The sequence below is a fragment of the Moschus berezovskii genome, chromosome 1, assembly GCF_049115385.1.
Source record: "Moschus berezovskii isolate FMDL1 chromosome 1, NW_MosBer_1.0, whole genome shotgun sequence".
In the NCBI taxonomy this organism is placed as follows: domain Eukaryota; kingdom Metazoa; phylum Chordata; class Mammalia; order Artiodactyla; family Moschidae; genus Moschus; species Moschus berezovskii.
The window spans coordinates 102,235,464-102,248,791 of record NC_142460.1 but is presented as its reverse complement, the minus strand read 5'-3'; the positions used below and the strand labels follow the sequence as shown (position 1 = coordinate 102,248,791).

Genomic DNA, 13,328 nt, shown 5'->3' with positions numbered 1-13,328 from the left:
CTTTATTTTTTGGGGCTCCAAAATGACTGCGGATGCTGATTGCAGCCATGAAATTAAAAGACGCTTACTCCTTGGAAGGAAAGTTATGACCAACCTAGACAGCTTATTAGAAAGCAGAGACATTACTTTGCCAACAAAGGTCCGTCTAGTCAAGGCTATGGTTTTTCCAGTGGTCATGTATGGATGTGAGATTTGGACTGTGAAGAAAGCTGATCGCCGAAGAATTGATGCTTTTGAACTGTGGTGTTGGAGAACACTCTTGAGAGTCCCTTGAACAGCAGGGAGATCCAACCAGTTCATCCTAAAGGAGATCAGACCTAGGTGTTCATTGGAAGGACTGATGTTGAAGCTGAAACTCCAATACTTTGGCCACCTGATGTGAAGCGCTGAGTCATTTGAAAAGACCCTGATGCTGGGAAAGATTGAGGGCAGGAGGAGAAGGGTACGACAGAGGATGAGATGGTTGGATGGCATCACTGACTCAATGGACATGGGTTTGGGTGGACTCCAGGAGTTGGTGATGGACAGGGAGGCCTGGTGCGCTGCAGTTCATGGGGTAGCAAAGAGTTGGACACAATTGAGCGACTGAACTGAACTGATACTCAAGGACTCTGTGGAAGACCAAGGGCTAATTCTGAGAAGTTCATTTCTAGAGTGCCTGCTACTTAGCATTCTTTTTGGGGCTATTCCATTCATTATTCTTATAAGAACCTTTCAAAGTAGTTGTCATTGTCCCATTTTCTTGATGAGAAGACTGAGGTTCAGAGAGGGTTAGCAGCTGGCTTAGATTTGAGTAGTTACTAGCTCATGCTGCTTGATCCCCACTACATATTTCTTTGTTCATACAACTGAGTGCCTGGAAGCCAGGCACTGGTTTGGTGCTGGTATGGTACAACCAAGGGCTTCCCTTGTGGCTCAGTGGTAAAGAATCTGGCTGTGATGTGGGAGACAAAGTTTTGATCCCTGAGTCAGAAAGATCTCCTGGAGAAGGAAATGGCATGCTGCTTCAGTATTCTTGCCTGGAAATTTCCATGGACAGAGGAGTTTGGTGGGCTACAGTCCATGGGGTCACAAAAGAGTCAGACGCAACTTAAAGACTGAACAATAACAACAGCAAAACGATGCTACAGAGAAGGAGACAGAAATCCTACTGAAACCTACTCTGTTTGTCCTCCTGCTCCTGCAGGGGATCAACCTGTGCTTCCTCAGGTCTCTGGGCCGCCTGTGGCAGCTGCTGTGTTTTGGGCTGTTACTGAGATGCTGTCCACAGCTAAATTCATTCTTCAACCGATATGTCTCACGGCCTCCTTTCTCTGTTCCTCTGGGTCGAGGAAACTTTCCACTTGAATCATTCAGAGGCAATACAGGCAGTTTATTCCTAAAGGAACACAGTTTTGCTTCAGTTCTTAGCTTTATCATCAACCATTTCATTTGGCCACCACCCCTGAGCAGAACTGTGACTTAGCCCCATGATTTAGCCCTGATAGGCAAGTTATTTTGGCCTCCTCAGCCCCAGTGAGAATTTGGACTCAGTGTTTTCACTTGTCACTTTAGACTGTTTGCCAGAGTTTGTGGAAAAAGGCGTGTATTATTAATGCCTTTGCTGGGAATGGCTGTGCCTTGCCAGGTTGTCATGTGAGCCCTCTGAAAAGTCCTGGGCTGCAAGGCTCCCAGCTCTCCTAGGCCCAGGGGCTCAAGTGGGAAATGTGATCCTATCCTACAGAAACTGCAAACAGCCATGGAGGGCAGAGAGAAACTTGGAAGTGGTGGATCAGGGTCTCACCTAGGAGTTCACAACTGCCTAGTGAGTGTCTCATGGGGCTGACACCATTCTGGTGCTTCAGGGGGACCCACCATTCTTTGAATGTCCTTTAGTCTAGTGGCCTCCTCCCCTCTAAGACAAAATGAACATATTAAAATCAGTTTAGTAATATTTAGAGAACCATTTTACAGTGGACACTATGCTGGCCACTTGAAATAAGTGATGTAGTTTTAATCTTTAGAACAAATCTTTGAGGTAGAGCTTGTTAGCTCTGTGTAAAGGATGAGAAAACAGCCTCTGAGAGGTGGAGTGAATTACTTAAGGTCATGTAAGTAATAAAGAGTGGAGATGGGATTCTAATCCAGAGTCATCTGGCTTTGAGGATGCCTTTGAGGACACCATGAGCCACCAGACACAAAATAATTCCTCCTCTTTCCTCTGGTTTGTTCCTACAGTTGGTCCCAGCTCCTCTGTCTCTCATTTTGTGGCTTCTTATCGCTCTGTAAACGGGGACTTGACTAGAGTTCAGTGTCAGTTGGGTCAAGGTTTGGTGGAGTAGATGGTGGGGCTGCAGGCCAGCCTAGGGCTGAGGATAAATGGTCTCTGGCTCCTTCCCCTCTGTCAGCTGAAATGATTCCTCTTCGTGCTTTACCAAAGCTCGTTTTTAGTGCCAGGAGCTCAACTCTGAGTTTAGAGAAAATAATCTAGCAACATCACTTGCTTGCTTGGGAAACCTCCTTAATGTCTGATCAGATAATCCTGTTGAACCCCGTTTCTCATCTCTGCAGCTCTCATACCTTTACCCGTCACAGCTTAATGTTTCTTAAGTAAAACAGGCCTACTTTAATGACTGAGCCTTTGCACTGTTTTTTCCCCCTGCTGTTGGGCATACATTTTTCTGCCTGGTAAACTCCTATTCATCCTTCAAAACCCAGAGTGAACATTACCTTTTCTGACTTCTGAGTTGGCACCACCCCCAGTCCTTAGTTCTTGATACCTTACATGATCTTTCCACCTATCAGTTTATGGATCTTCCCCTTTCTCTGAGGCCTCAGGAATAGGGACTGGACCCTATTTATTTCTATATCACCTGTACTTGGGTGATATATTTATGTGAACAAATGAATGAGGGCTTATCAATTACACTATTAAATATGAGGCCCCACTAACTGAAAATCCAAGGGACTTTAGAGAAAGAGAAGTGATAGGCTAAAGCTAAAGTTTCTTGATTGACAGGTGAGCCAGATTGTGTGCTAGGAACATTCCTGAAAATGGGCCCCACTGCAGAAAGAGAGGGTCCCAGAGGAATGAAGCAAAGCCTCACAGTTGGGGAGTGAAGCACCCAGCCTGCCGTCTCAAACTCTCCCCAGCCTGCCTCCCAGGAAAGCTGGGTGCACACCGGGAGAAAAACTGGGCATTCTGAATATTCCCAAAAGGAAGGGGAGGTGGGTTGGGGATGAACAGAAGCAGAGGCAGGAGGAAGTTCAGGGTAACTGTGGTGCTGGGGGCGTCCTGCTGGCCAGGGCTTCTGCCCCATGGTGGCTCCTGAGGCTGCAATATGAGCTGAGTCTGAGTGAATTTGGAGCTAGGACCAGGATATGTAGGCCATTCTGTGCCACTGGGCCTCCTGCCCATTTAATTCCACCTTCTCCAACTGCTGCATGTAGGCACTTAGACTTTAGACATGGTCAGATCTGAGTTTAAATAAATCCTTGTCTTTCCTTGGTCTGGGCACTGGACATAAAGGCACTAGGGTTACTGAGCTAATTGTTACTTGATTGAGATGCTTAATTTTAAGGGAAGACAGACATGTAAGCAAATTGAAATTTTAATTTTATTTGAGCTATAATTGAGGTTTGAGTAAAATTTATTGGTTGCTCAGATGAGAAATGATGAGACGAGAGAGATGGAGACAGATGTAAGATGTTTTGAGAGCAGTAATAATAGGACTTTGTTTCCTGTTGCATTTGATTCAATGCCTTTATGGGCTTGTGTTAGGGACAGTGAGGTACCAGGATGAATATGCAATCCAGGAGCACCCTGAGTGAAGGGAGAGTTGAATATGGGATAAGAAAGAAGGAAAAATGCTTAACAAGATATTAAGTGATGGAAAGACTGAGGGACTAATTCCTAACACATATTGAATGCTTATTACCATGTGCAAGGTAATTAACATGAATTGCCTCCTTTCCCCCTCATTATAATCTTATGAGGTAGATACTGTTTTCTCCATTTTTACAGACGAGGACACATCTTGAGAGTAGTCAAGTAGCTTGTTAAGATCACATAGTTGAGAAGTGGTAAAGTCAGGTTTAAACTTAGGAACTCTTGTTCCAAAGTAAACACCCATGTGATTGGGTAGAGAAAAACTCAACCAGCTGATCAGGAATCTCCAAAGGGCCCTCAGTGCTGATACATGCTGTGTGCTATGCCTAGTCGCTCAGTGATGTCTGACTTTTTGTGATCCCATAGATGGTAACCCACCAGGCTCCTCTGTCCCTGGATTCTCCAGGCAAGAATATTGGAGTGTGCTGATAACCCCCACATTTATACCTGTGTCCCGGACCTTCCTACCACCCTCTGTAATCTTCTGTTAGACTGCCCGGTCGCACTCCACTTGAGAGTCTAATCTCAAACTCAGGATACCCAGCGCTGAACTGATGTGCTCTTCCCCAAGCTTCTCTTCCCTCATCTTCTTTTCTGTTAAAAGCAGCACCATCCCCAGATACTAAGTTATTCACTCATTACACTTATGGTTTTCTATGTCTCACTCTGCTAGAACGTAAAGCTCCAAGGGCAGTGACCTTCATCTGGTTAAGCATCTTAAGCCCTCAGAATTATGCTGAGCACATAGTTAGTGGCTAATGCATTTAACAATGAGTAAATGTAGGTGGAAATTTTCTGTACAGGTGTCTGGTTTAAATTTTGTTCTTAAATGTGGTCTGGAGTCTAGGGGAGGTGCCCATGGGTGTGTGTAAGGGGATACAGAGTGAGGGGAGCCCGTGAGTTTGAGGCTGGACTCCTGGGGATGTGGACACTTCAGGGCCAGCAGGAATCTGGTCACCAGAGGAGGTTGGCATGGGGAGGGAAGAGGGAAGCTGGGAGGATGCCTGTTAGAGGGAGGGAGTTTGAAGAAAAGGAACCAGAGAGGCCTCACTGAGGAAGGTGCTGAGAGGAGATTTTGCAATTAGAGACGTAATTTCAATGGAATGATGTGGGCTGACTCCAGTTATTTGGGGAATGAGTGGAAAGTGGAGAAGTGTAAGCATCTCAAGAGGCTCTGCTGTGAGAAAGGAGAGGTTAGGTTGTTCTTTGAGGACGTGTTTTGTTTGAGGATTAAAAAAATTATTTATTTTTTAATTGAAGGATAATTGCTTTACAGAATTTTGTTTTCTGTTAAACATCAACAAGAATCAGCCATAGGTATACATATGTCCCCTCTGAGGGTTTTTTTTCAATCTGTTAAAAAAAGAAACCCCAACCTTTTGGGTATGGGTGGGTGAAGAGGACTGAGGAAGTGACACAAGAGGGGGTTGGAAGGTGACAAATAAGCTGATAACATCCAGATTGGCAAAGGAGACACTGAGCAAATGACCAGGCATTCTGTCTGGTCCTTGCCAAAGAATTGCTGCTGAGTTCAAGCCCAGAGCTCAATGCCTGGCACATAGTGGGTCCACAGTATTTACTGAGTACGCTGTAAAATACTATAGAATTGAGTGAGAGGTCACTTTCAACCACAGTACAGTAACAGATGTCTGATACAGGGAGTTTGCTTTTCAAACTACTGACTGTAGGCGAGTGGCATTTATCTCCCCTTAGCAGCGTATTCGTGAGTGTTTTGAGCAGTTGTATGTGGTTATATTTTGGTTTCCTCTTTTCTGCACCATGGTTATGCTTTTAGAAGATAAATTTGCAGGTGACTCACTTGGGTGACTAGAATGCTTTGTTACCCAAGAGTTCTGTGTGCATATAATGGTGACTTAGTCTGGGCTGCTTATAAACAACAGACATTTATTTCTCACTGTTTAGGAGGGTGGAAAGCCTTAGATCAAGAAGCTGGTGTGCTGGCATTCTGGTGACGGCCCACTTCCTGGTTCATACCTGGTACCTTTTGCTGTGTCCTCACACAGTGGAAGCAGTGATGGGACTTTTTTCTTTTTTTTTAATAAGAGTGCTAATCCCATTTATGAGGACTCCATCCTCATGACCTAATCATGTCCCATAGGTTCCACCTTATACCTTCACATCTGGGGATTAGGATGTCAATACATGAATTTGCAGGGGACACAAACATTCAGCCCATATCAAGTGGTAAGTCCAAGGAAACAAAAAAGTTTGCCAAGGGTGACAGAAAGACCATTTGACTCTCAATTAGAGCCTGGCACTGAACCAGTTTCATTTCACACCAAGTGGTACCACCTCTGGAGTTGGATTTAAATGATCTAAGTTTTTTTCCTTTGGATTTTGTAAATAGAATAGTGTCAGGAAAGGAAGAAATAAAGGGAGCTATGATTTATAAAATGTATTAAGAACTACAGTCTGTTTCCTTCTTTAAAAAATGACATGCAAAGAATGCAGGTTTATTTCCCTGATGGTGGCAAATGACAAAGTTTACAGATGTCCAGGGAGAGGGCAGAAGATTAGACTCCTATTTTAATCCCACCTTCTCTTGGAAGACATTGGCAGCCTGCATAGGAAAGAATGAAAGAAAAAAAAACCCTTACTATTTATGAAATATCCTATGTGCCTGAAATAATGCAAATGCACATGACACTCATCCACACTAGGGAAAGGGCAGTTTATCAGTGTTCAGTGTAACCTACCCAAGGCCACACAGCCAACAAAGGGGAGAGGGGATTGACCCTCTTGGCTAAAGGGGGCTGCACCTAAGAAATGTAGCTACTTGAAGTCAGCCAGAGTCCCTAGCACCTAGCACAGTGCCTTTTAATCAGGAAAATCTTGAGAAATATTTATCAAAGAGATAGTGTGTTAATTGAATGAATTACCAGAGCCCTGGGAAAACTTGCAAATAGGTTTGCTGAAGTGCTGTTGGAGGTCTTCAACACTTTCTAGAGAGTGAGAGAAACCCAGGGAGAGAAACACTTTTAAATTTTCAAAAGGAGTGATTACAAACCATCAGCATCAGGTCATCATTAAGATGACTTATGTAAAATGCCTGCACATGGTAGCTCTAGGTAAGTAATAACTAATGCATAAGGTAATTATTAAATCAATACATCCCCATTGCTTCTCCTCACTCTGGGACACAAGATATAGGGTGTCCATGACCTGATACTTTTGGGGTTCATATTGGAAAGCACTGTAGCTTTTCTCTATCACTGATGTCTTATTATATATTTTTCCCTGTTGGTAGTCCTAGGCTCTTGCCCCTCAGTTTAGCAACTCTTTGGGGTTTCTGCACAAGGAAACTTGTGTGTTGTCTCAGACCCTATATTTTAAAGACCATCCCAGGTATTCCCTCAATGGCCAGACATTTTTATGTGATACCAAAGCATAGAGACACTTTATGTTGATTATGATAATGATGAATTTAGAACTCTTCTATCAGTCAGTGAACATATTTGTATCCTTAATAACTGAGGCCTCAGTTGGTAAAGAATCTGCCTGCTGTGAGGGAGACCTGGGTTTGATCCCTGGGTCAATATCCCCTGGAGAAGGGAATGGCAATCCGTTCCAGTATTCTTGCCTGGAAAAGTCCATGAACAGAGGAGCCTGGCAGGCTACAGTCTGTGGGATCACAAAGAGTCGGATACACCTGAGTGCTTAACACTTTCGCTTTCAAATAAGCTGGAAAATGTGGACTGGATGGTGGTTGGTTCACTATTTCAATGTAGTACTTTTATAACTATCACTAAAGGATACTAATTTGTGTCTGTTGGGAAAATAGCACTTACTTAACCCATGATTTTGAGCAGTACATAGACAGGGCTTGCTGATCCCATTTATTGATGATTTAAAGATAGGAAGGGTAGTGAATGTTGTGTGTGCCAGTGTCAAAATTCTCTGTAAGCTTCACAGGGTATAAGAGGGACAGAGTGTAGAAGATGAAGTGTAGCACCAGGATAAATAGAGGATAAAAGGTGAGGTCCAAATACCCATGGCACACTCAGACAGCCCAGCCGGGAGCTGCAGTTAGGGAGAAAGGCTTACAAGAAAGGCTGGTAAACTTGAGTTCAGTTAACGCTTGACTAACTGAGGGTCATTAGCATGAGGCTGCTAAAAACTAACCAGAAACTCTCCACATTTGCATGGTAGGAGTGTAGTTGGTCTCCTGTTCCCTACTAGTCAGGCCACACCTAGACACTGTGGAGTTCAGAAAACATGTTATTTGAGGAATGGCTCAAACAATGAGAATGCTTAGCTTGAAAAAGAGACGGTTTGAAGCAGGATGCGTGTGTAATAGTTTTGGGCTTCCCAGGTGGTGCTTCCCAGTGGTAAAGAACACACCTGCAAACACAGGAGACATAAGAGACCTGGGTTTGATCCCTGGGTTGGAAAGATCCCCTGGAGGAGAGCATGGCAACCCACTCCAGTACTCTTGCCTGGAGAATCCCATGGACAGAGGAGCCTGGTGGGCTACAGTCCATGGGGTTGCAAAGAGTCAGACATGACTAAAACGACTTAGCACGCCCATAATAGTTTTAAAGGATTGTTTCATGGAAAAAAGAACAGGTGTTTGTTTTCCTCTAGAGGGTGGTCTTAGAACCAGCAGGTACAAGCTAAAGGGTTTGGGAGGAGATGAGTCCAATGGTTTGGGTTGACCTAAAAGTTCATTTGAGTTTTTCTATAACATCTTACAGAAAAACCGGAATGAACTTTTTGGCCTACCCAATAAATAAAACGCTTTTCAGAACTAATACTTAGCTATCTGCAGATGGGCTGCCTTGGAAGGAGAGTTATCATTATTACAGGTGTGAAAGCAGATACTGGCAGGGTGGCCAAATATTTTTTTGTTGCTGTTGAATGGGGAGTTCATTCATCAGGAGGTAGGTTGACCACCTGACTGTCCCCTGAGGTCATTTCTAACTGTGATGGGGCTGCTAGGCCTCAGAGAGCACCCAGGCCCCCACTTCATGTACAAGGGGACCCAGTAACCAGATACCCGATCAAGAGGCCGAAGTGGAAGGCTTGGGCTTTGGACAAAGAGCTAATGATGGAAATCTTCCTCTGTTTGACTTTTTCTGCAGTTAATGAACACTTTGAATTCTAAAGCATGCACAGGTAGCATTTGTTATTTAAAAAACAGCAGTATAACAATAGGGTACTGGGATTTGAGTCTCCCATAGGATTCCATAGGACCTCAGGGACCTTTAGGACCTCCTCCTGTTCTTCCAGCCCTGTTTAGCTGCCCACATCCTACACAGCCTCCTAGGTCTAGGACCTGGTCCAGGTCAAATCCTGTTTCTTCACTGGAAGCCTTCCTTCCCCACCCTTACCTGCAGGGCTGGTCTTGTCTCTGGGTGTGGTAGACATGGGCTTTGGAGAGTTAGTTGAACTGGGATTGAATCCTGGCACTGTCCTAACTACATGACTTTGAACAAGGGACTTCACTCTCCATGTAAAGCATAATCATCATTATCTATAAAATGTAGGTGCGTTGTATCTACCTTGCAATGTTATTAAGAAGACTGAAGAGAGAGAAAATGCTTAGCACAGCACCTGGCCCATGTTTCGTGTTCAGCCAATAGGATTCATCTTTATGATGCTAACTGATAGGCATTATTCTTGACATCTGTGTTCAACCTACTCCAAGGATGGTTACCTGCCAAGAAGAATTCCCTGGCTGGAAACTGCTGCTGCTGGGGTGGGGTTTTCCAGCATCACCCTCTCCAGTCCCTCTCTCATAGACCACTGCAGTCGTTTTCCACAGCTTGGTCTTTTTTGATTTCCTCCGAAAAATTTCAGTAAATAATGTAAACCAGATGCTGGTTTTCTGCAGATTCAGCTCACTCAGATACTCGTTTCAGTCGGTTCTCCATCACTGATTGTCATGGTTGCCTGCCTCCCGCTGCCTCCACCCATTTCCAGGTCACCTGCAAACAGCTCTGCAGAGTTTCCAGTAAAGGCATCATCTTGCCAAATGCCTACCCTGAGTGCCCGGCGGTAACTAAGGAACTGGTTCTTTTTTATTTTTGTTTTTTATTGAAGTATGGGTTGATTTGCAATGTGGTATTAGTTCCAGACAGCAAAGTAATACATATACATATATCTACTCTTTTTAAGATTATTTTCCCATACAGGGTCATTACAGAGTATTGAGTAGAGTTCCCTGTGTTATACAGTATGTTCTTATTAGTTTTCTATTTTATGTACAGTGGTGTGTATATGTCAATCCCAGTCTTCCAGTTTATCCCTCCCCTCCCCTTATACTCTGGTAACCATAAGCTTGTTTTCTAAATCTGTAACCCTATTTCTGTTTTGTGGATAAGTTCATTTGTACCCCTTTTTTAGATTCCACATATAATAATATATGATGTTTGTCTTTCTCTGACTTGCTTCACTCAGCTGACTGATTCTTGTTTTTCCTTTCGTGGGGAGGACCTTTCCATTGAAGCTTTTAGTTTATACTGTGGGGGAGGCAGGTAGGACTCAGCCAGTTGCTTTCTTGTGGACTTCTGCTGACTTGACTCTTCAGTCAGGCCAGGCGTTTCTTTTCTCTTGGGTGGAGTGTGATTCTCATACAGGCATCTCATTCATGACTCTTTCATCCAGGGCATGCAGAAGTCTTTGCTGAGGACCCAGTCGAGACAGACCTGGCAGGCCTCAGAGAGACTGGAACGCTTTCTGCAGTCTGGAAGGTCGCACCCTCATAGAGAGACAGACATAGACACTTTGGGAGGGTGCTGTGGGAATGCAGCTGAGGGGCTCCAAGCTCAGACTGGGGGGGCAGAGAGACTTTGGCTCCTATACCGAATTACCTCCTAGTCAACACACTGTTAAGAACCAAGCAGACGCACTGGTTCCCTCCACATGTTCAGTCAAAGGATGCCTGTGGCCCCTCCCTGGATGGCTCCATGTAGACCTTTCACAGTTGTCCCAAGTGAGGACTCTCTCCTCCAGCCTCCCCAGGCTTCCCTAGTGAAGCCTGTGCTCTTGTGACCTGAGTTCGTTGGAAACCTGGGTTAGTCGCCTGCTGGTCTCGTGCCAAACTGGGGCTGGGAGGAGGTATGAGCTGCCGTGGTACCCTCTGTGATCCTTATTCGTTTTGCTTTCTTTGTTCCTGTAAATCCACTGTTGAGGGTGCGGAGGGCCTTGAACACGTGGGCAGAGGCGGGTTCCACTGAGTTACACCTTCCCACAGGAGAAGCCAGCAGCCAGCTCCCTCCCTTCTGAGGACAGAGGGTCACCTGCTTAAAATCTTTTGGGCTGTTAATGGATCTCACCATCTGAGAGGCTTCTTTGTACCATTGTACCCTCTCCTTCCTCTCCATCTGACCTCCCATTTGCCCAAATGGGGTCTGAGGGCAGGAATCCAGTTCCTCAAACTGAGCCTTTCAGATACTCCTGTGGCACCTGAGAGTGGTTTCGGTAGTCAACCATAAACATCTTTTAAAAGTGTAAACTTAGCACATGACCACAACCAAAAATACCCACAACAAATATCTCAGGCCTACTGTTCTGGGAATACAGAAACAAATTAGACATGGTTTTTGCCCTCAAGGCATTCACAGCCCACTGTCCTATCCAGATCAGATGGGTCCTGTTGCTGGTCAGCACTTAGGAGGAGAACACTTTGCTAGCCCCTCCACCACCACCTGTGTCCTTGAATCCTCCTGGAGATAGTAGGATTTGAGGAGATGGGCTCGTGTGACAGATGGTGGCTCTTTTCCCCCATACCCGTCCCATGATGCCTGGAGCTCCCTATGGACTGGGATTCTGACTTGAGTGTCCTTGTCCCGACAGCATCCAGTCTAGAATGGGGGCTTCTTTTGCAGGCACTCGATAAACACTTGAGTGAAGAGTTGAAGCATCAAGTTCATAAAGGAATCTCTTTCAAGGTCAAGCTCCCTGTGGGGTCCCTGTGGTCACTGCTTGGCTGGCTCTTGCCTGAACAGATCCTTTGTCCGTTCTCTTTCATGAATGACCAGTCCGAGTCAGTTATTAAGTTGCCATAAATAACCCAGTGGACTAAAGGAAAAAAAATGTCTTTTATTTTGGGGGGGTTGTTATGAGGTCCCCAGGACTTCTGTCATTCCAAACAAAAAAAGGTCATTTCCTGTTCTGTTCTTTCAAGTATGTCAGATGGAGCCAAGAGGTGCTGAAATAGCAAAAGGAATGCCAGGGGAACTGGAAGTAAAGCTCAACAGGCTGCACACTTGCAGAAGTCACCCTGTGGAATCATAGAGTGGGGTTTTTGTCTGCTTTTCAGTTAGGCAACTCAACATTTTTTTTTTCATTTTTTAGATTTATTATTTTAAAACATGTTTTTAAAAAATCAAGGGGCCTTGTTAAATAACTGTGCCTTAAAGACCTCATTTGTAGGCAGGGGTAGCTGTGTGCTAGACTTGGGGAGTGAGATCTGAATCTTGGTTTTGTCCCTTTCTAGCTGGGTGGCCTTTGGAAAATCACTCAGTTACTCTGAACTTCAGCTTTCTCACCTGTAAAATAACCCACTGAATTATTCAGAAGACTTAAAAATATAGAGTGCCTAAGAACAGAGACTCAGGAAGTGAACCTTATAATAATGGTGATGCGTATAGGTAGATATAGCAATGCTTACTCATCAAAGACGGTCTCTGTGACCTGAACCACTCTGCAAGCTCCTTATCACCCATATATTCCTATGTGTTAAGGTGTGATTATCTTCTTCTCCTAAATATCAACTCTAATACTAGAAGCTTGGTATAACTTCCTCTCAGGCAGCAAACAAGCACACAATGGCATGTCAGTTCTACTTGGCACATCTTTAAAAAGGGAGGCCTTGGGAAAGAAAGAGAGAGTAGTAGAAATAGTGCACATGGTTCTGACAGCCAGTCAGCTTAATTTAAGACTTGCACGAGTACAGGTAGGGGACATGAAGCAGGGGTCCCCCAGTCTCTGTAGGCTGAGCTTCTTGTGCCAGATATGATCCCAGTGTTGAAATAGTTGTCTTTTTCATGCTGCTGCTGCTGCTGCTAAGTCGCTGCAATCATGTCCAACTCTGTGCGACCCCATAGACATAAGCCCACGAGTCTCCCCCATCCCTGGGATTCTCCAGGCAAGAACACTGGAGTGGGTTGCCAATTCCTTCTCCAGTGCATGAAAGTGAAAAGTGAAAGTGAAGTCATTCAGTCGCATTTGACTCTTTGTGACCCCATGGACTGCAGCCTACCAGGCTCCTCCGTCCATGGGATTTTCCAGGCAAGAGTACTGGAGTAGGGTGCCATTGCCTTCTCCTCAAGATAATTATTTCTTCAGGTCCCCAGAAGAAGAAATCATAATCTCTTGGGTTGGAGGATAGCCCATGCATGCTGGATTCACTGAGTGAACTTATTTGAGTGTTCCAGGGTTGTATAAACAGACTATGTATTCTGTATTTTATGAGTGATTTAAGGTAGAACTTTTT

General features: G+C 44.6%; 1 protein-coding gene across 5 annotated transcripts in view; it reads left to right on the top strand.

The window, feature by feature from the left end:
• Positions 1 to 13,328, top strand: part of ST6GAL1 (ST6 beta-galactoside alpha-2,6-sialyltransferase 1) — a 144,298-nt gene that overhangs the window by 45,267 nt on the left and 85,703 nt on the right. The gene's annotated exons all lie outside the window — the stretch shown is intronic.